The sequence below is a fragment of the Coregonus lavaretus genome (genome assembly GCF_964263955.1).
Source record: "Coregonus lavaretus genome assembly, chromosome: 17".
Classification (NCBI taxonomy): Eukaryota; Metazoa; Chordata; class Actinopteri; order Salmoniformes; family Salmonidae; genus Coregonus; species Coregonus lavaretus.
Window position 1 is genome coordinate 38,097,942 of NC_140004.1, and position 21,363 is coordinate 38,119,304.

Below are 21,363 nucleotides of genomic sequence, written 5' to 3' on the forward strand. Positions count from 1 at the left end.
ACTGGCTAGGCCACTCCAGGACCTTGAAATGCTTCTTACGAAGCCACTCCTTCGTTGCCCGGGCGGTGTGTTTGGGATCATTGTCATGCTGAAAGAACCAGCCACGTTTCATCTTCAATGCCCTTGCTGATGGAAGGAGGTTTTCACTCAAAATCTCACGATACATGGCCCCATTCATTCTTTCCTTTACACGGATCAGTCGTCCTGGTCCCTTTGCAGAAAAACAGCCCCAAAGCATGATGTTTCCACCCCCATGCTTCACAGTAGGTATGGTGTTCTTTGGATGCAACTAAGCATTCTTTGTCCTCCAAACATGACAAGTTGAGTTTTTACCAAAAAGTTATATTTTGGTTTCATCTGACCATACGACATTCTCCCAATCCTCTTATGGATCATCCAAATGCACTCTAGCAATCTTCAGACGGGCCTGGACATGTACTGGCTTAAGCAGGGGGACACGTCTGGCACTGCAGGATTTGAGTCCCTGGCGGCATAGCGTGTTACTGATGATAGGCTTTGTTACTTTGGTCCCAGCTCTCTGCAGGTCATTCACTAGGTCCCCCCGTGTGGTTCTGGGATTTTTGCTCACTGTTCTTGTGATCATTTTGACCCCACGGGGTGAGATCTTGCGTGGAGCCCCAGATCGAGGGAGATTATCAGTGGTCTTGTATGTCTTCCATTTCCTAATAATTGCTCCCACAGTTGATTTCTTCAAACCAAGCTGCTTACCTATTGCAGATTCAGTCTTCCCAGCCTGGTGCAGGTCTATAATTCTGTTTCTGGTGTCCTTTGACAGCTCTTTGGTCTTGGCCATAGTGGAGTTTGGAGTGTGACTGTTTGAGGTTGTGGACAGGTGTCTTTTATACTGATAACAAGTTCAAACAGGTGCCATTAATACAGGTAACGAGTGGAGGACAGAGGAGCCTCTTAAAGAAGAAGTTACAGGTCTGTGAGAGCCAGAAATCTTGCTTGTTTGTAGGTGACCAAATACTTATTTTCCACCATAATTTGCAAATAAATTCATAAAAAATCCTACAATGTGATTTTCGGCAAGTTTTTTTCTCAATTTGTCTGTGATAGTTGTCGTGTACCTATGATGAAAATTACAGGCCTCTCTCATCTTTTTAAGTGGGAGAACTTGCACAATTAGTGGCTGACTAAATACTTTTTCCCCCACTGTAAGTTCAAGGCATGTATTTAGCTGCACTTAAAATATTCCCCATCTTCTTAGGAAAGAAGCTTTTATGTATTATATTTTTCATACTCTTACATTTAAGTGCTACAAATGGCAATGAACAAAGGACACTTAACTAAACAGACCTGTAGAAGCCTACATCCATGATGGTCACAAACATTCCAAATACAGGTTTTACAAAAACCAAATCTAGGCCTATCCTAGGTACTCCCCTGTAGCTCAGTTGGTAGAGCATGGCGCTTGCAACGACAGGGTTGTGGGTTCGTTTCCAAAGGGGGGCCAGTATGAAAATGTATGCACGCACTAACTGTAAGTCGCTCTGGATAAGAATGTCTGCTAAATATGTAAAATGTACATGTATTTTTCTTTCCAAATCAAGAGGAGAAAGCATCAACAAACACTGACTGTGACCATGAAACATACAAGTGGGCACTTTCCAATTTTCTGAGATAGGAGAGGGTGGTTCTGGGTAATGTTTTTGTGGCTGCTAGTTTTCCCAGGTGAACTTAACTGATGGCTACATACTGTATGTAGTGAAAGGGTGCAGTATCCTGAAATGTTGTCTTTATATGTGTGTGTGTGTGTGTGGTTGGGGGGGGGGGGCATTGTAAACAGTGAGGTCCTGCTCTATCTTGCCATCCCTCTTGAGCTGCTGCTGTAGTCGACACACAGGGGAGGGACAGGAAGAATAGAAGAGAAGAGAGAGAAAAGATGCACAATCTCTATTACTACTGCTGCTGCTCCCTCCACAACAGTCTCTATTACTACTGCTGCTCCCTCCACAACAGTCTCTATTACTACTGCTGCTCCCTCCACAACAGTCTCTATTACTACTGCTGCTGCTCCCTCCACAACAGTCTCTATTACTACTGCTGCTGCTCCCTCCACAACAGTCTCTATTACTACTGCTGCTACTCCCTCCACAACCGTCTCTATTACTACTGCTGCTCCCTCCACAACAGTCTCTATTACTGCTGCTGCTCCCTCCACAACAGTCTCTATTACTGCTGCTCCCTCCACAACAGTCTCTATTACTACTGCTGCTCCCTCCACAACAGTCTCTATTACTGCTGCTGCTCCCTCCACAACAGTCTCTACTGCTGCTGCTGCTCCCTCCACAACAGTCTCTATTACTGCTGCTGCTCCCTCCACAACAGTCTCTATTACTACTGCTGCTCCCTCCACAACAGTCTATATTACTGCTGCTGCTCCCTCCACAACAGTCTCTATTACTGCTGCTGCTCCCTCCACAACAGTCTCTATTACTGCTGCTGCTCCCTCCACAACATTCTCTATTACTACTGCTGCTGCTCCCTCCACAACAGTCTCTATTACTACTGCTGCTCCCTCCACAACAGTCTCTATTACTGCTGCTGCTCCCTCCACAACAGTCTCTATTACTACTGCTGCTCCCTCCACAACAGTGTCACGATCGTCTTGACGAGAAGGAGTAGACCAAGGCGCAGCGTGTGAAACGAACATGACTTTAATTAGTTAAAGCACAAGTACAAAACAAAACACGATCGTGAAGTCCACAGTAACACTGACTGAACACGGAACAAAAACCCACAAACACAAGGTGAAAACAGACAGTTTAAATATGGCTCCCAATCAGAGACAACGAGCCAACAGCTGACACTCGTTACCTCTGATTGGGAGTCACTCATCCAAACAAAGAAATACAACCACATAGAACAACCCAACCAAACAGAACACCACGAAACGAACACACCCTGGCTCAACATACAAAGTCCCGGAGCCAGAGCGTGACAGTACCCCCCCCCTAAAGGCGCGGACTGCGACCGCGCCTCAAAACCCCAAACAGGGGAGGGCTGAGTGGGCATTTCTCCTCGGAGGCGGCTCCGGCTCCGGGCTTGACCACCACCCTTCCACAATCCCCCCGTAGCGTCCCCGGTCCGGTCTGACCCCGCTGGCTGGATCTGGACCGGACATAGACGGAGCGGATTGCTCAAACTCCGTAGTGGAGTAGCTGACCTGATCAGGCACCGGACTGACGACGCGCACCCCTGGCTTGGCGCGTGAGGCAGGAACGGACCGGACCTGGCTGACGATACGCACCCTTGGCTTGGTGCGTGGAGCCGGAACGGACCTCACCAGGCTGACGACTCGCATCCTTGGCTTGGTGCGAGTAGCAGGAATGGGCTGGATCAGGCTGACGACTCGCACCCTTGGCTTGGTGCGAGTAGCAGGAACGAGCTGGACCAGGCCGACGACGCACCCCGTAGGCTTGGTGCGTGGAGCAGGAACAGGCCGGGCTGGGCTGTCGACGCACACCGTAGACTTGGTGCGTGGAGCAGGAACAGGCCGGGCAGGGCTGTCGACGCACACCGTAGACTTGGTGCGTGGAGCAGGAACAGGCCGGGCAGGGCTGTCGACGCACACCGTAGACTTGGTGCGTGGAGCAGGAACAGGCCGGGCAGGGCTGTCGACGCACACCGTAGACTTGGTGCGTGGAGCAGGAACAGGCCGGGCAGGGCTGTCGACGCACACCGTAGACTTGGTGCGTGGAGCAGGAACAGGCCGGGCAGGGCTGTCGACGCACACCGTAGACTTGGTGCGAGGAGCAGGAACGGGCCGGGCCGGACTGACGACGCACACCACTGGCTTGGTGCGGGAAGCTTGGATGGGCCGGACTGGGCTGGCGACGCGCACCACAGACTTGGTGCGGAGAGCAGGAACGGGCCGGGCTGGGCTGGCGACGCACACCGTAGGCTTAGTGCGAGGAGCAGGAACCGGCCGGGCAGGGCTGGCGACGCACACCGTAGGTTTGGTGCGTGGAGCAGGAACAGGCCGGGCAGGACTGGCGACGCACACCGTAGGCTTGGTGCGAGAGGCAGGAACAGGCCGGACCGGGCTGGAGACGCGCACCGTCCATTTGGTGCGAGGGGCCGTAACAGGCCGGACCGTACTGGGGACACACACCACTGGCTCTACTCCGGGAACTGGAACGGGCCGGACCGGACTGGTAACACACCCCAGTACCTCTCGCCGTGCCTCTAAACCTCCTTTCCCTACTTTGACCAGTGGCCCCCGTAACCTGGTGGCCTTTTGAATACGCCCCTTCTCTGCCTCCGTCAGCCCCGTCGTCCATGCCCTGTGCCCCCCCCTAAAAAATTATTGGGGGTGCCTCTCGTCCGTCCGACGATGGCACTGCTGACGCCGCTGCTCCTCTCTCGCCAGGGCCTTGATCCTACCTCAAGGTCCCTTGCCCCCGAGCATGTCCTCCCAGGACCACACTTTGCCCACCTGGGCCATCGCCAGCCTCTCCATCTCCTTTCCCGGCGCTTCCTCCCATGTCCAGTCTGCCTCCGTCTGGACACGCTGCTTGGTCGTTGTATGGTGGGTTTTTCTGTCACGATCGTCTTGACGAGAAGGAATAGACCAAGGCGCAGCGTGTGAAAAGAACATGACTTTAATTAGTTAAAGCACAAGTACAAAACAAAACACGATCGTGAAGTCCACAGTAACACTGACTGAACACGGAACAAAAACCCACAAACACAAGGTGAAAACAGACAGTTTAAATATGGCTCCCAATCAGAGACAACGAGCCAACAGCTGACACTCGTTACCTCTGATTGGGAGTCACTCATCCAAACAAAGAAATACAACCACATAGAACAACCCAACCAAACAGAACACCACGAAACGAACACACCCTGGCTCAACATACAAAATCCCGGAGCCAGAGCGTGACAAACAGTCTCTACTACTGCTGCTGCTCCCTCCACAACAGTCTCTATTACTACTGCTGCTGCTCCCTCCACAACAGTCTCTATTACTACTGCTGCTCCCTCCACAACAGTCTCTATTACTACTGCTGCTCCCCCCACAACAGTCTCTATTACTACTGCTGCTCCCTCCACAACAGTCTCTATTACTACTGCTGCTGCTCCCTCCACAACAGTCTCTATTACTGCTGCTGCTCCCTCCACAACAGTCTCTATTACTACTGCTGCTCCCTCCACAACAGTCTCTATTACTACTGCTGCTCCCTCCACAACAGTCTCTTTTACTACTGCTGCTCCCTCCACAACAGTCTATATTACTACTGCTGCTCCCTCCACAACAGTCTCTACTACTGCTGCTGCTCCCTCCATAACAGTCTCTATTACTGCTGCTGCTCCCTCCACAACAGTCTCTATTACTGCTGCTGCTCCCTGCACAACAGTCTCTATTACTACTGCTTCTCCCTCCACAACAGTCTCTATTACTGCTGCTGCTCCCTCCACAACAGTCTCTACTACTGCTGCTGCTCCCTCCACAACAGTTTCTATTACTACTGCTGCTCCCTCCACAACAGTCTCTATTACTGCTGCTGCTGCTCCCTCCACAACAGTCTATATTACTACTGCTGCTGCTCCCTCCACAACAGTCTCTATTACTACTGCTGCTCCCTCCACAACAGTCTCTATTACTACTGCTGCTCCCCCCACAACAGTCTCTATTACTACTGCTGCTCCCTCCACAACAGTCTCTATTACTACTGCTGCTCCCCCCACAACAGTCTCTATTACTACTGCTGCTCCCTCCACAACAGTCTCTATTACTACTGCTGCTGCTCCCTCCACAACAGTCTCTATTACTGCTGCTGCTCCCTCCACAACAGTCTCTATTACTACTGCTGCTCCCTCCACAACAGTCTCTATTACTACTGCTGCTCCCTCCACAACAGTCTCTTTTACTACTGCTGCTCCCTCCACAACAGTCTCTATTACTACTGCTGCTCCCTCCACAACAGTCTCTACTACTGCTGCTGCTCCCTCCATAACAGTCTCTATTACTGCTGCTGCTCCCTCCACAACAGTCTCTATTACTGCTGCTGCTCCCTGCACAACAGTCTCTATTACTACTGCTTCTCCCTCCACAACAGTCTCTATTACTGCTGCTGCTCCCTCCACAACAGTCTCTACTACTGCTGCTGCTCCCTCCACAACAGTTTCTATTACTACTGCTGCTCCCTCCACAACAGTCTCTATTACTGCTGCTGCTGCTCCCTCCACAACAGTCTATATTACTACTGCTGCTGCTCCCTCCACAACAGTCTCTATTACTACTGCTGCTCCCTCCACAACAGTCTCTATTACTACTGCTGCTCCCCCCACAACAGTCTCTATTACTACTGCTGCTCCCTCCACAACAGTCTCTATTACTACTGCTGCTCCCTCCACAACAGTCTCTATTACTAGTGCTGCTCCCTCCACAACAGTCTCTATTACTACTGCTGCTGCTCCATCCACAACAGTCTCTACTACTGCTGCTGCTCCCTCCACAACAGTCTCTATTACTACTGCTGCTCCCTCCACAGCAGTCTCTATTACTACTGCTGCTCCCTCCGCAACAGTCTCTATTACTGCTGCTGCTCCCTCCACAACAGTCTCTATTACAGCTGCTGCTCCCTCCACCACAGTCTCTACTGCTGCTCCCTCCACAACAGTCTCTACTGCTGCTCCCTCCACAACAGTCTCTATTACTACTGCTGCTCCCTCCACAACAGTCTCTATTACTGCTGCTGCTCCCTCCACAACAGTCTCTATTACTGCTGCTGCTCCCTCCACAACAGTCTCTACTACTGCTGCTGCTCCCTCCACAACAGTCTCTATTACTACTGCTGCTGCTCCCTCCACAACAGTCTCTATTACTACTGCTGCTCCCTCCACAACAGTCTCTACTACTGCTGCTGCTCCCTCCATAACAGTCTCTACTACTGCTGCTGCTCCCTCCACAACAGTCTCTATTACTGCTGCTGCTCCCTGCACAACAGTCTCTATTACTACTGCTGCTCCCTCCACAACAGTCTCTATTACTGCTGCTGCTCCCTCCACAACAGTCTCTACTACTGCTGCTGCTCCCTCCACAACAGTCTCTATTACTACTGCTGCTCCCTCCACAACAGTCTCTATTACTGCTGCTGCTGCTCCCTCCACAACAGTCTCTATTACTACTGCTGCTGCTCCCTCCACAACAGTCTCTATTACTACTGCTGCTCCCTCCACAACAGTCTCTATTACTACTGCTGCTCCCCCCACAACAGTCTCTATTACTACTGCTGCTCCCTCCACAACAGTCTCTATTACTACTGCTGCTCCCTCCACAACAGTCTCTATTACTACTGCTGCTCCCTCCACAACAGTCTCTATTACTACTGCTGCTGCTCCATCCACAACAATCTCTACTACTGCTGCTGCTCCCTCCACAACAGTCTCTATTACTACTGCTGCTCCCTCCACAGCAGTCTCTATTACTACTGCTGCTCCCTCCACAACAGTCTCTATTACTGCTGCTGCTCCCTCCACAACAGTCTCTATTACTGCTGCTGCTCCCTCCACAACAGTCTCTACTGCTGCTCCCTCCACAACAGTCTCTACTGCTGCTCCCTCCACAACAGTCTCTATTACTACTGCTGCTCCCTCCACAACAGTCTCTATTACTGCTGCTGCTCCCTCCACAACAGTCTCTATTACTGCTGCTGCTCCCTCCACAACAGTCTCTATTACTGCTGCTGCTCCCTCCACAACAGTCTCTATTACTGCTTCTGCTCCCTCCACAACAGTCTCTATTACTACTGCTGCTCCCTCCACAACAGTCTCTATTACTACTGCTGCTCCCTCCACAACAGTCTCTATTACTACTGCTGCTCCCTCCACAACAGTCTCTACTGCTGCTCCCTCCACAACAGTCTCTACTACTGCTGCTCCCTACAAAACAGTATATACTACTGCTCCTTCCACAACAGTCTCTACTACTGCTCCCTCCACAACAGTCTCTACTACCGCTCTTCCACAACAGTCTCTACGACTGCTCCCTCCACAACAGTCTCTTTAGCTACTACTGCTCCCTCCAGAACAGTCTCTACTGCTGCTCCCTCCACAACAGTCTCTACTACTGCTCCCTCCACAACAGTCTCTACCAACGATCCCTCCACAACAGTTTATACTACTGCTCCCTCCACAACAGTCTCTGCCACCGATCCCTCCACAACAGTCTCTACTGCTACTACATCCCACGGAGCACCATTAAATCCATTATTTAAAAAATTTAAGAATATGGCACCACAACAAACCTGCCAAGAGAGGGCCGCCCACCAAAACTCACGGACCAGGCAAGGAGGGAATTAATCAGAGAGGCAACAAAGAGACCAAAAATAACCTTGAAGGAGTTGCAAAGCTCCACATCGGAGATTGGAGTATCTGTCCATAGGACCACTTGAAGCCGTACACTCCACAGACCTGGGCTTTATGGAAGAGTGGCCAGAAAAAAGCCATTGCTTAAAGAAAAAAATAAGCAAACATGTTTGGTGTTCACCAAAAGGCATGTGGGAGACTCACCAAACATATGGAAGAAGATACTCTGGTCAGATGAGACGAAAATTAAGCTTTTTGGCCATCAAGGAAAACACTATGTCTGGCACAAACCCAACACCTCTCATCACCCCGAGAACACCATCCCCACACTGAAGCATGGTGGTGGCAGCATCATGCTGTGGGGATGTTTTTCATCAGCAGGGACTGGGAAACTGGTCAGAATTGAAGGAATGATGGATGGCACTAAATACAGGGAAATTCTTGAGGGAAACCTGTTTTGGTCTTCCAGAGATTTGAGACTGGGACGGAGGTTCACCTTCCAGCAGGACAATGACCCTAAGCATACTGCTAAAGCAACACTTTAGTGGTTTAAGGGTAAACATTTAAATGTCTTGGAATGGCCTAGTCAAAGGCCAGACCTCAATCCAATTGAGAATCTGTGGTATGACTTAAAGATTGCTGTACACCAGCAGAACCCATCCAACTTGAAGGAGCTGGAGCAGTTTTACTTTGAAGAATGGGCAAAATTCCCAGTGACTAGATGTGCCAAGCTTATAGAGATATACCCCAACAGACTTGCAGCTGTAATTGCTGCAAAAGGTGGCTCTACAAAATATTGAATTTGTGGAGGGGGGTGTGTGAATAGTTATGCACGCTCAAGTTTTCAGTTTTTTTGTCTTATTTATTGTGCACCTGTTTGCACCTTCAACATGGTAGGCATGTTGTGTAAATCAAATGATACAAACCCCCCAAAAAACATTTTTAATTCCAGGTTGTAAGGCAACAAAATAGGAAAAATGCCAAGGGGGTGAATACTTTCGCAAGCCACTCAGTCAGTGGTGATTTTAGAATGTAAATCTTGGTGGGGCAAACCCAAACAAAATATCGGTGATGCATGCCAGCAAAGCCACTATGCAACACAACACAAAATAATACATGAATTGCATTATAATGGTGACAAACAGTGCCCACAAACTGTTAGGGCCTACATAAAGATATCCCAACAGCAGAGTCCCAACAGAAGTCCCAACACCTTACCACTACTACACCTGGCTATCAGCGGAGCCTTGTCTGGCAGTTAAAACAGTTCATTCAGCCTCATTTACTGCCTTTTTAAAAAACATAGCTGATATGGCTGACTTGCTTAAACAAATGTGTTTTCTACTGACAATTGAGATGTACAAACTATAGCATAGTTTATAAGTGGATAAGAGGCAATCCATAATTTTGATTAAGACTTTAAATAGCGAGCTAGGACGGACGTAGTCAATATGACTATTTGTTCAGCTATTTTGAAATGTACAGTGACAGAATTCAGAACATGGGCCGCTCTTACAGTGTTCTTCCTGTACACCAGGTCAGAACTGTAGGATAAATAAAGGGGGCATATAACCAGACAATGAAAGCTCTTACAATATTCGATGATTACATTTCTCTAAAACAGGTTATAGGCTAAATATGCACAACCAAGTCAGAACAGTAGGCAAAATTAAGAGGGGAAAATAGACCAAATTATTAGGGTGAGGCACATGGGCTACTAACAGCTTACTACACAACATACACTTACTATTACTTTCTTAGCTACAGAAAACATATCTCCCTGGCATATTACATCATTTATGCAGCAAACAATACATTTTTGGACTCACCTTGTTGTGCTGTGCTCACTTGAACAGGAAGGTGGCGCGGCGGTCCTTGGTGGGCAAATGTAGTCATCAAACTTTGTCATCAAAGTCTGTCATTCTCTGGATTTATGGTGCTTTCAAGACAACTGGGAACTCTGAAAAAAACAAGGTCGAATCCTTATGACGTCAGTGATCTTCAGGTCGTAGCTCTAGAAAGAGGCCCGAGTTCACGACTTACAATTCCGAGTTGGATGACTGTTCAAAACATATTTTCTCAGTCTGAGCTCGTTTTTTCCCCCGAGTTCCCAGTTGTCTTGAACTCACTGAAGTCAGATTTCCCATTTCCGAGATAAAAGTTGTTTTGAGCGCGACATAAATCATGCTGGATTAACAGCATGGCCAATGTTGAATGTTTATCATTTTAAGCTTGGAAAAAAGACCCTAAACCCCAGACTTGGGACCACACAGCCACTCCACTAAATAGCAGGCTAGTGATTGCTTTGCAATGCTTGCAGTTAGCCACTGATTCCTTCCAAACCACTCATTGTTGAATTTGCGATTTCCAACTTGTTGTGTAATGTTTATGTCCAATGACGTTTTATCTATAATTTCTCTTCATTATTTCTCTTCATATGACAAGGATTAAAAAGGATTTGCCAGTAGATTGTTGACTTGATTCATGATGATGACTGCTAGCTAAGATTTTGAAACTATGATGTTGACATGATCAGTCCAATCAAAGCTACTGTAGATATAACGTGATTTGACATCATTTTATCTGTGGCCAATGACCTTGAGCCTTCTTAGATGGGCACTTCTAATGTAACTCTAAGGCAGCACCCAAGGGGCTTCAATTTTCGAGCTCTACCCTTAGATTTGGCGGTGATGTAGTGTCCCCATGAGTGACAGAACACTGAGCCAATCACGGCGCAACTAGAGAACATTACCAACCCCTACGCTCAGTATTTTCCGCTGGCTACCCGACCACCACAGAAAGCACTGAGCTAGGCTGAAACACCTGCATTTTGGAGCTGCCTTACTCAAGAAAGCATGTGGCTTTATTAACTCAATTATATATTTAATTATTTTACACTTTTTTCAAACTGATATGTGACATGTATTAATGTCAAAATAACATGCAAAACATGCAACCCCCCCTGTTTTGGGGCTCAGCCTTATTCTAAAATAGATTAAATGGATTTTTGTTCCTCATCAATCTACACACTATACCCCATAATGACAAAGCAAAAACAGGTTTTTCGAAATGTTTGCAAATCTATTACAAATAAAAAACTGAAATATCACATTTACATAAGTATTCAGACCATTTACTCAGTACTTTGTTGAAGAACCTTGGCAGCGATTACAGCCTTGAATCTTCTTGAGTATGACGCTACAAGCTTGGCACACCTGTTTCTGGGGAGTTTCTCCCCTTCTTCTCTGCAGATCCTCTCAAGCTCTGTCAGGTTGGATGGGAACCTGGCACCATCCCTACGGTGAAGCATGGTGGTGGCAGCATCATGCTGAGGGGGTGTTTTTCAGCGGCAGGGACTGGGAGACTACTCAGGATTGAGATAAAGATGAACGGAGCAAAGTACAGAGAGATCCTTGATGAAAACCTGCTCTAAAGCGCTCAGGACCTTTCAACAGGACAACGACCCTAAGCACACAGCCAAGACAACGCAGGAGTGGCTTTGGGACAAGTCTCTGAATGTGGCCCAGCCAGAGTGGCCCAGCCAGAGCCCGGACTTGAATCCGATCTCTGGAGAGACCTGAAAATAGCTATGCAGTGACACTCCCCATCCAATCCAGACGTGACGCTTGGCATTCAGGCCAAAGAGTTCTATCTTGATTTCATCAGACCAGAGAATCTTGTTTCTCATGGTCTGAGAGTCCTTTGGGTGCCTTTTGGCAAACTCCAAGCGGGCTGTCATGTGTCTTTTACTGAGGAGTGGCTTCCATCTGGCCACTCTACCATAAAGGCCTGATTGATGGAGTGCTGCAGAGATGGTTGTCTTTCTGGAAGGTTCTCCCATCTCCTCAGAGGAACTCTGGGGCTCTGTCAGAGTGACCATCGGGATCTTGGTCATCTCCCTGACCAAGGCATTTCACCCCCGATTGCTCAGTTTGGCCGGGCGTCCAGCTCTAGGAAGAGTCTTGGTGGTTTCAAACTTCTTCCATTTAAGAATGTATTTATTTTATTTTATTTTTCATACTTTTATTTAACTAGGCAAGTCAGTTAAGAACAATTTCTTATTTACAATGACGGCCTACACCGGCCAAACCCGGATGACGCTGGGCCAATTGTGCGCCACCCTATGGGAATGATGGATGCCACTGTGTTCTTGGGGACCTTCAATGCTGCAGAAATGTTTTGGTACCCTTCCCCAGATCTGTGCCTTGACACAATCCTGTTGTGGTGCTCTATGGACAATTCCTTCGACCTCATGGCTTGGTTTTTGCTCTGACATGCAATGTCAACTGTGGGACCTTATGAAGACAGGTGTGGTCCTTTCCAAATCATGTCCAATCAATTGAATTTACCACAGGTGGACTCCAATGAAGTTGTAGAAACACCTCAAGGATGATCAATGGAAACAGGATGCATCTGTTTGTAGAAAGTGTGTGTGTGTGTCAGTGTGCGTGTGTGTGCGTGTGTGTCCGTGTGTGCGTGCGTGTCACTCACAGCAGAGTAGTTAGAGAGGGGAAGTGTGTGTCATTGCTGTAAATCCAGGCAGACCAGCGCTGCTTTACCCTGTCGTCAACACAATTACTGACCAGATGACATGACACAAGGCTTGTGTGTGTGTGTAGTGTGTGTGTGCCTGTGTGCCTGTGTGCTTGTGTGTGCTTGTGTGTGTGTGTGTGTGTGTGTGTATATGTTGGACTAAGCAGTGCGACACATCTCCTTCACATAGAGTTGATCAAGCTGTTGATTTTGGCCTGTGGAATGTTGTCCCACTCCTCTTCAATGGCTGTGCCAAGTTGCTGGATATTGGCGGGAACTGGAACACGCTGTCGTACACGTTGATCCAAAGCATCCCAAACATTCTCAATGGCTGACATGCTTGGTGAGTACGCAGGCCATTGAAAAACTGAGACATTTTCAGCTTCCAGGAGTTGTGTACAGATCCTTGCGACATGGGGCTGTGCATTATCATGATAAAACATGAGGTGATGGGGTGCGGTTTCAACATGGCTACGTAAAGACGTGTTCCGAGGCGTCTCCACTAAGGGTTGATACTTTTATGTTTTAACCTTTTACCTATCAAAACGAGAACACGTCGTTGACCGACATCGATAAGCGGTTTACCAAATTGCAGACCAAAAACGACGAGTTACCTCCGAGAACGTGAAGCTAAAGGTTAGTCTAGATGAACAGGAAAACCGTTCCCAGAGACAGAACATACGTGTGGTCGGAATCGCAGAAGGGACCGAAGGGCGCAATCCTACCGAGTTCATGGCCTCTTTCCTGCAAGACATCCTCGGTGGAGAGACATTTGACAGGACCCCAGTCATTGACAGGGCGCATCGCATTCAAGCGGCAAAACCACAGCCGGTCGCCCTCCCAGAGCAATGCTGGTCCGCCTACATTACTTCCAGACCAAAGAGAAAATTATTCGGACCTCCCGCGAAAGAGGACATTTGAACTACAATGGCATGCGGATCCATATCTTCCCAGATTACTCGGCACACCTGTCAAGACGCAGAGCTGCACACAAAGATGTGAAAGTCCACCTTCACAAGTCAGGAGTCAGATTTGGCATAGCCACACATTTGACGACCCCCAGTCTGCACTCACCTTCTACTGGGACAATATCCACTCAACAGCGGCACAGAACCGCTAGTTATGTTATTAGGGTGCACACATGAGACATTGGACATGCATTCGGTGAGGAAGAATGGTCTTCTATCTGCGAAAGGGTCTACCCCAAATGCACCTCCATAAGCATACAATAACTACATTTCAAAATGTTTCATAGAACCTACTGTACACCTGTCCGCCTTCACAGAATGTTTTCCAATGCATCACATTTATGTTTCAAATGTAAACAGAATACTGGCACCTTCATGCACTTGTTTTGGTACTGTAGCAGAATCCAGTCATTGGATCCATTGGAATGATATTCATTTACACATCCAGAAGATCTTGGGTAGACAATTTGCTTTTTCACTGAATTTACACCTACTCTACTTAGATTGTAACGTTGTGTTTGACCCTGACTCTGAACGTCTGTTCAATACCCTTGTTTACTTAGCCAAAAAATGCATATTGTTATTATGGTCCACACCTGAAGTACCATCTGCGAGAATGTGGCTTTCTCAAGCTTCTGCTATTCTACCCCTAGAGAAACGTACCTTTGATTTACACCAGAAGTCTGATACATTTTGGAAAATCTGGTCTCCATTGTGGTCCTATGTAGAAAACCTCCCATAAATGCCCCATGTTATAATTGTGATGTTTGTAGATATTTTTTTCTCTCCATTTTAAGAATGCCTTTTTTGTAAAATGTTTTGCTGTATCCTTATTCCTTTTATGATACTCAGTCTGTGTGGTGGTCTTTGAAGTTAGTCTGTGTGGTGCACTTTGTTTGGTTGTCTATGTAACCCCTGTTCAAGAAAATAACATTCTAAATATAATATAATTATCAAAAAAAAGAAACATGAGGTGATTGCGGCGGATTAATGGCATGACAATGGGCCTCAGGATCTTATCACGTTATCTCCGTCCATTCAAACTGCCAACGATAAAATGCAATTGTGTTCGTTGTTCGTAGCTTATGCCTGCCCATACCATAACCCCACCACCACCATGTGTCACTCTGTTCACAATGTTGACATCAGAAAACCACTCGCCCACAGGACGCCATACACACTGTCTGCCATCTGCCCGGCACAGTTGAAACCGGGATTCATCCGTGAAGAGCACACTTCTCCAGCATGCCATTGGCGATCGATTGTGAGCATTTGCCAACTGAATTCAGTTATGACGCCAAACTGCAGCCAGGTCAAGACCCTGGTGAGGATAACAAGCACGCAGACGAGCTTCCCTGAGAAATTCTTCAGTAGTGCAAACCCACATTTTCATCAGCTGTCCGGGTGGCTCTTCTCAGACGATCCCGCAGGTGAAGAAGCCGGATGTGGAGGACCTGGGCTGGCGGGGTTACAGGTGGTCTGCGGTTGTGAGGCCGGTTGGACGTACTGCCAAATTCTCTAAAACGACGCTGGAGGCGGCTTATGGTAGAGAAATTAACATTCAATTCTCTGGCAACAGCTCTGGTGGACATTCCTGCAGTCAGCATGCCAATTGCATGCTCCCTCAAAACTTGAGACATCTTTGCATTGTGTTATGTGACAAAACACAGATTTTGGCCTTTTATTGTCCTCAGCACAAGGTGCACCTGTGTAATGATCATGCTGTTTAATCAGCTTCTTGATATGCCACACCTGTCAGGTGGATGGATTATCTTGGCAAAAGAGAAATCCTCACTAAGAGGGATGTAAACAAACGTGTGTACAACATTTGAAATAAATAAGCTTTTTGTCCATATGGAACATTTCTGGGATCTTTTATTTCAGCTCATGAAACCTGGGATCAATACTTTACATGTTGCGTTAATATTTTTGTTCACCGTATATGTTTAATGTGTAACTAAAATCTCCATTACCAAAGCACTTTCTTCCCTTCTTATTGTCTCCCTCTCTACCCCCCCCCTTCCCTCCCTCTCTCCCTCTTTCTAATAAAAACTAAACACACAGGAAGCAAATGACCAGGGGAAACGGAACAATTGATCACAAGCGGCTTGTAGACATCTCAAATGTTCTCCTGGCAGCCATTAATATAGAATCATTAGTGTAGAAGATGGTCGGAACAGACTGGCCCAGCATGGCAGACGGAAAGCCTCACTTCTATGATTCCATTTATCAAAAGCTGGAGCAGGAATCATTATATTAGCTCTGGGAGAGAGGAGGGAGGGCATCTCTATTCGGCCACAACGGGAAGGCCTGACAACTCACACACACAAAAACATGCATTCATACACGCAGGCCCGAGACCTGAGATAGTCACTGGTGGTCTGAAGGGTCATTAATAAACAGAGAAGATCAGGTATCACTAATTCATCTTGTTCAGAGAGAGAGAGAGAGAGAGAGAGAGAGAGAGAGAGAGAGAGAGAGAGAGAGAGAGAGAGAGAGAGAGAGAGAGAGAGAGAGAGAGAGAGAGAGAGAGAGAATGAGAAAGAGAGAGAGCGATGTGGTCATTTATCAAGTTGTCGGTGCACGGTTCAGGTCCAGTATGAACACACAGAAACACTGAAGGGGAGTGGTCCAGTGATTACAGTCACAATGGGTTGGCTAGAGGGGAGTGGTCCAGTGATTACAGTCACAATGGGTTGGCTAGAGGGGAGTGGTCCAGTGATTACAGTCACAATGATTTGGCTAGAGGGGAGTAGTCCAGTGATTACAGTCACAATGGGTTGGCTAGAGGGGAGTGGTCCAGTGATTACAGTCACAATGGGTTGGCTAGAGGGGAGTGGTCCAGTGATTACAGTCACATTGGGTTGGCTAGAGGGGAGTGGTCCAGTGATTACAGTCACAATGGGTTGGCTAGAGGGGAGTGGTCCAGTGATTATAGTCACATTGGGTTGGCTAGAGGGGAGTGGTCCAGTGATTATAGTCACATTGGGTTGGCTAGAGGGGAGTGGTCCAGTGATTACAGTCACAATGGGTTGGCTAGAAGGGAAACACATGGCAGTGAAACCCCTGAATGATTTAACACATGAACATAAAGAGTTCCCCTGACCACCACAGATTAGGCTGAGATACCATAGGATCTTACACTGGGGACAAAAATACTAGACCAGCATATTAGTGAGTAATGTGAGTAACGTCCACACTACCTAGGGCTAGACACAATTCATTAACCATTACTGTATTGGGTTTGAGTAATACAATTCGTCCAGAGGAGAGAAAGCTTACTACGTTCAGATCTGATGATGTGTGTGGATTATAGATGAAGTATTTAGATTATATCAGTAAAGATGAAAGGGGTGTACAGGATCTGAGTCAAGAGGTAGAGAGACAAAGTCACCTTTCTGATGTCAACTAAAACTGAACACACACACAGTACAACAACTCACTCTGTCTCACTGGCTCACACGGTCTCACTCTCTCTGTCTCAGACTCTCACAGTTTCACTCTCACTGTTATAGACTCACTGTCTCAGACTCTCTGTCTCAGACTCTCTGTCTCAGACTCTCTGTCTCAGACTGTTCCTGAGAGAGAATAGTAGAGTGTGAGAGAGAGAGAGAGAGAGAGAGAGAGAGAGAGAGAGAGAGAGAGAGAGAGAGAGAGAGAGAGAGAGAGAGAGAGAGAGAGAGAGAGAGAGAGCAGAAGTTATAGAAATAGAGAGAATAGAATGCCATGTTTACCGTGGCCTGTTTACCGTGGTCTGTTTACCGTGGTCTGTTTACCGTGGTCTGTGATCTTGCAGGAGACCAGGTAGTTATTTGAGATTCCTCCCTCCTTAGCGATGATCTCCACACACCTGGGAGGAAGAGATGGAGAACAGGGGGATGAGAGGAGAGGTCTAGATCACCTGACAATTTAAAAACATACAGGGTCTGGCTCTATGCTTATGACTTCTACACTGACCGATACACACATGGTGGGCAGTATTCCTCACTATAGGTTAAAATGACAGCTCCAGGATCATATCTGTTCACATACAGTTCATTCGGAAAGTATTCAGACCCCTTGACTTTTTCCAAATTTTGTTACGTTACAGCCTTATTCTAAAATTGATTAAATTGTTTATTTCCCTCATCAATCTACACACAATACCCCATAATGACAAAGCAAAAAAAAAACGGAAATATCACATTTACATAAATATTCAGTACTTTGTTGAAGCACCTTTGGCAGCGATTACAGCCTCGAGTCTTCTTGGGTATGACGCTACAAGCTTGGCACACCTGTATTTGGGGAGTTTCTCCCATTATTCTCTGCAGATCCTCTCAAGCTCTGTCAGGTTGGATGGGGAGCGTTGCTGCACAGATGTTTGATCGGGTTCAAGTCCGGGCTCTGGCTGGGCCACTCAAGGACATTCAGATACTTGTCCCGAAGCCACTACTGTGTTGTCTTGGCTGTGTGCTTAGGGTCGTTGTCCTGTTGGAAGGTGAACCTTCGCCCCAGTCTGTGGTTATGAGCTCTCTGGAGCAGGTTTTCATCAAGGATCTCTCTGTACTTTGCTCCGTTCATCTTTACCTCGATCCTGACTAGTCTCCCAGTCCATGCCACTGAAAAACATCCCCACAGCATGATGCTGCCACTATGTGCACGTGTGTATGCATGCTTGCGTGTGTGAGCACTCCAGAGGAAGTTGGAGGAAGATCAGAAGGTCTTTCAGAAGGTCTTTCAGATGATTCCCTGTAAATGGTCCTAATGAGGTAAGCGTTAGCAACAACACTGTTCCGATCAATGTGTTTGACCCATTAACCTTCAGCAAAACCCTCTGATCTTTTTGTCAGTATTATGCTACATATTTCATTTAATCAAATACACTCAGCGGCTTTCTCATGAGGTTAGAGTGAAACAGTATGACGCTCCACTGTCTTCTATTCTGCCTTCTATTCTGCCTTACAAAGGCAAAACACAGTAACTACAAATTTGGTCAATGATTTTCATCTGATGTAATGGCCAGGTATACTATCTGATTAATGTGGTATTTAGTTTCCTGACACAAGAACAAGCCAGTTGATCAGAAATTGGTGTCTGTCTAGACAAAAAAAGACTTTGAAGTCAGATTTAGCTTTTTTTTATTTTTTTTATACGTAGTTGCTGTGTTTTGACTTTGCAGGGCAGTATTGCTGACTGTTGGGCCTTTCAAGTTCTGGGCCCGTATTTATAAAGCATCTCAAATCAAATCAAATCAAATTTTATTGGCCACATGCGCCGAATACAACAGGTGCAGACGTTACAGTGAAATGCTTACTTACAGCCCTTAACCAACAGTGCATTTATTTTTAATAAAAAAGTAGAATAAAAAACACACATAATAGTACAATTGGTTAGAGGGCTGTAAAACGGCAGCCACCTTCTCCGGCGCCATCATCTCAGAGTAGAGTCTTAAGAGTGCTGATGTAGGATCAAGTCCTGCCTGTCCATGTCATTTTATTCATTATGATCTAAAACACAAAACTGATCCTAGATCAACACAAACTGCCTCATTCTCTCTTGAGAATTAGGATCACGAGCATAAAACAATTCCATTGTTTCCGTTCCGTCCCAAATGACCAAGACCCATGTAGTACACACGGGATACTCAAATACTATTTGACAAGGTCCGGTCACACAAATGTCCTAGGTGGCAAAGGTCCAGATGGATATTGTCATTTATCGGCGTAGTAGCAAACCCCCATCTCGCATCCCATTCGACCCCAAACTGTTTAAACTCTTCACACTCATTTTCTTGGCCGAGGGAAAAATTATCAGTTTTAAAGCTCATTTCCTGCAATTCTACACATTAGGCCAAGGGTGGGCAATAATTTAGTCTTGAAGGCCACATTGGAATTAAACAATTCTGCTGATAAATTTAGCCATTTTAAAGCTAATTTCCTGAAATTCTAAAAAATGTCCATGTCTTTTGTGTCTACATATGATACCAGGAGTCGAATCTCGAGCAAACCGTGGGCAGTATTGACTCCGTTCTGGTTCCAACACATTTCCATCTGAACTGACACAAATCCCAGTTACCAGTCTCATCCTTTTCATCTCTCCATGTGAGATTCTCCACTTTCATTTGATACAATACACTTGCTCTCACATATCAAAAACCGCATGGACATGTATTCTCATATGCTACACCTAGTATTGTGACACATTGCAATGAAAGACTCAAAGATACACAAAAAAAACATGAAAGTCTGTGACAGTACCATCAAGAATGGGTACAGGGTGTATTCTCATATTCCTGTATTGAGTGAATCTGACCCCCAATATGTGTTGGCCCCATTAGCTTTAGCTCACTGGTCTAAATCCAAATAGATAACATCTAATATTGCATTGTGTCTCTTACTCCCTCCCTCCCTCCCTCCCTCCCTCCCTCCCTCCCTCCCTCCCTCCCTTCCTTCCTTCCCCTCTCCCTCCCTCCCTCCCTCCCTCCCCCCCCTCCCTCCCTCCCTCCCTCCCTCCCTTCCTTCCCCTCTCCCTCCCTCCCTCCCTCCCTTCCTTCCTTCCTTCCTTCCTTCCTTCCTTCCTTCCTTCCTTCCTTCCTTCCTTCCTTCCTTCCTTCCTTCCTTCCTTCCTTCCTTCCTTCCTTCCTTCCTTCCTTCCTTCCTTCCTTCCTCCCTCCATCCCTCCCTCCCTCCCTCCCTCCCTCCCTTCCTTCCTTCCTTCCTTCCTTCCTTCCCTCCCTCCCTCCCTCCCTTCCTTCCTTCCTTCCTCCCTTCATTCCCCTCCCTCCCCTCCCTCCCTTCCTCCCTTCCTTTCCTTCCCTTCCTTCCTTCCTTCCTTCCTTCCTTCCTTCCTTCCTCCCTCCCTCGGTCGCACCTTTCTCCCACTCTCGCTCTCTTTCCAATTCCACTGCAAACGATCTTCCAAATGGAGGGAAAACTTTCCTTGAAATTGACTGCCGTTTGATGTGTCTCAGTGGCGCCCATGAAAAGGCCATTGAGGACCATTGCTAGACCATCAGACAACGATACCCTGCTCTCCATACAACTAATGCCGTTTCCATCTCTCTCCAAACCCCTCTCCCGCACTGATGAGGTGACCTGATACGCAGTCCAGACCGTGAACCATGTACTCTAAAAGACAGGCAGTCATTCTAAATAGGCCGTTACCGGTTCATTCTATACTGTAAATGTTTGTCTCTCTACGAGTTGAACTGTAAGCAAGCTCCACTAATTCGGTTTGGTCTGCGAAAAGTGGCGCCATTCTGGTCAAAATGGGGAACCTGAGACACAACACTCTAGCTGTGGAACGACAAATACCTACTCAGATCTCGTCAAACATGAATAGTAGAACCCGAGATATACTGGTCAAACTGACCCACCAGTCCAATGGGTCAAACTGGACAGCTGAAACAGAACCATTAAGTCCCATGGATCATCATTCTCCCTGGAGTATCTTAGTGCTGCAGCATTAGTGACCATACAGGCTGACAAATGAGCACATGGAGCAGAGGTAGAGGGGTAACGGATTAAGGGATGGAGGGTGG

At 47.1% G+C, this 21,363-nt stretch overlaps 1 pseudogene across 1 annotated transcript in view; it reads right to left on the reverse strand.

Moving 5' to 3' along the window:
* The window catches only part of LOC311144387 (F-box/LRR-repeat protein 17-like), a 407,455-nt pseudogene that overhangs the window by 142,325 nt on the left and 243,767 nt on the right, over positions 1-21,363 (reverse strand). Inside the window, exon 8 of the transcript in view lies at positions 17,618-17,691. The product of the transcript in view is annotated as an F-box/LRR-repeat protein 17-like (transcript). The remainder of the gene's footprint in view (positions 1-17,617; positions 17,692-21,363) is intronic.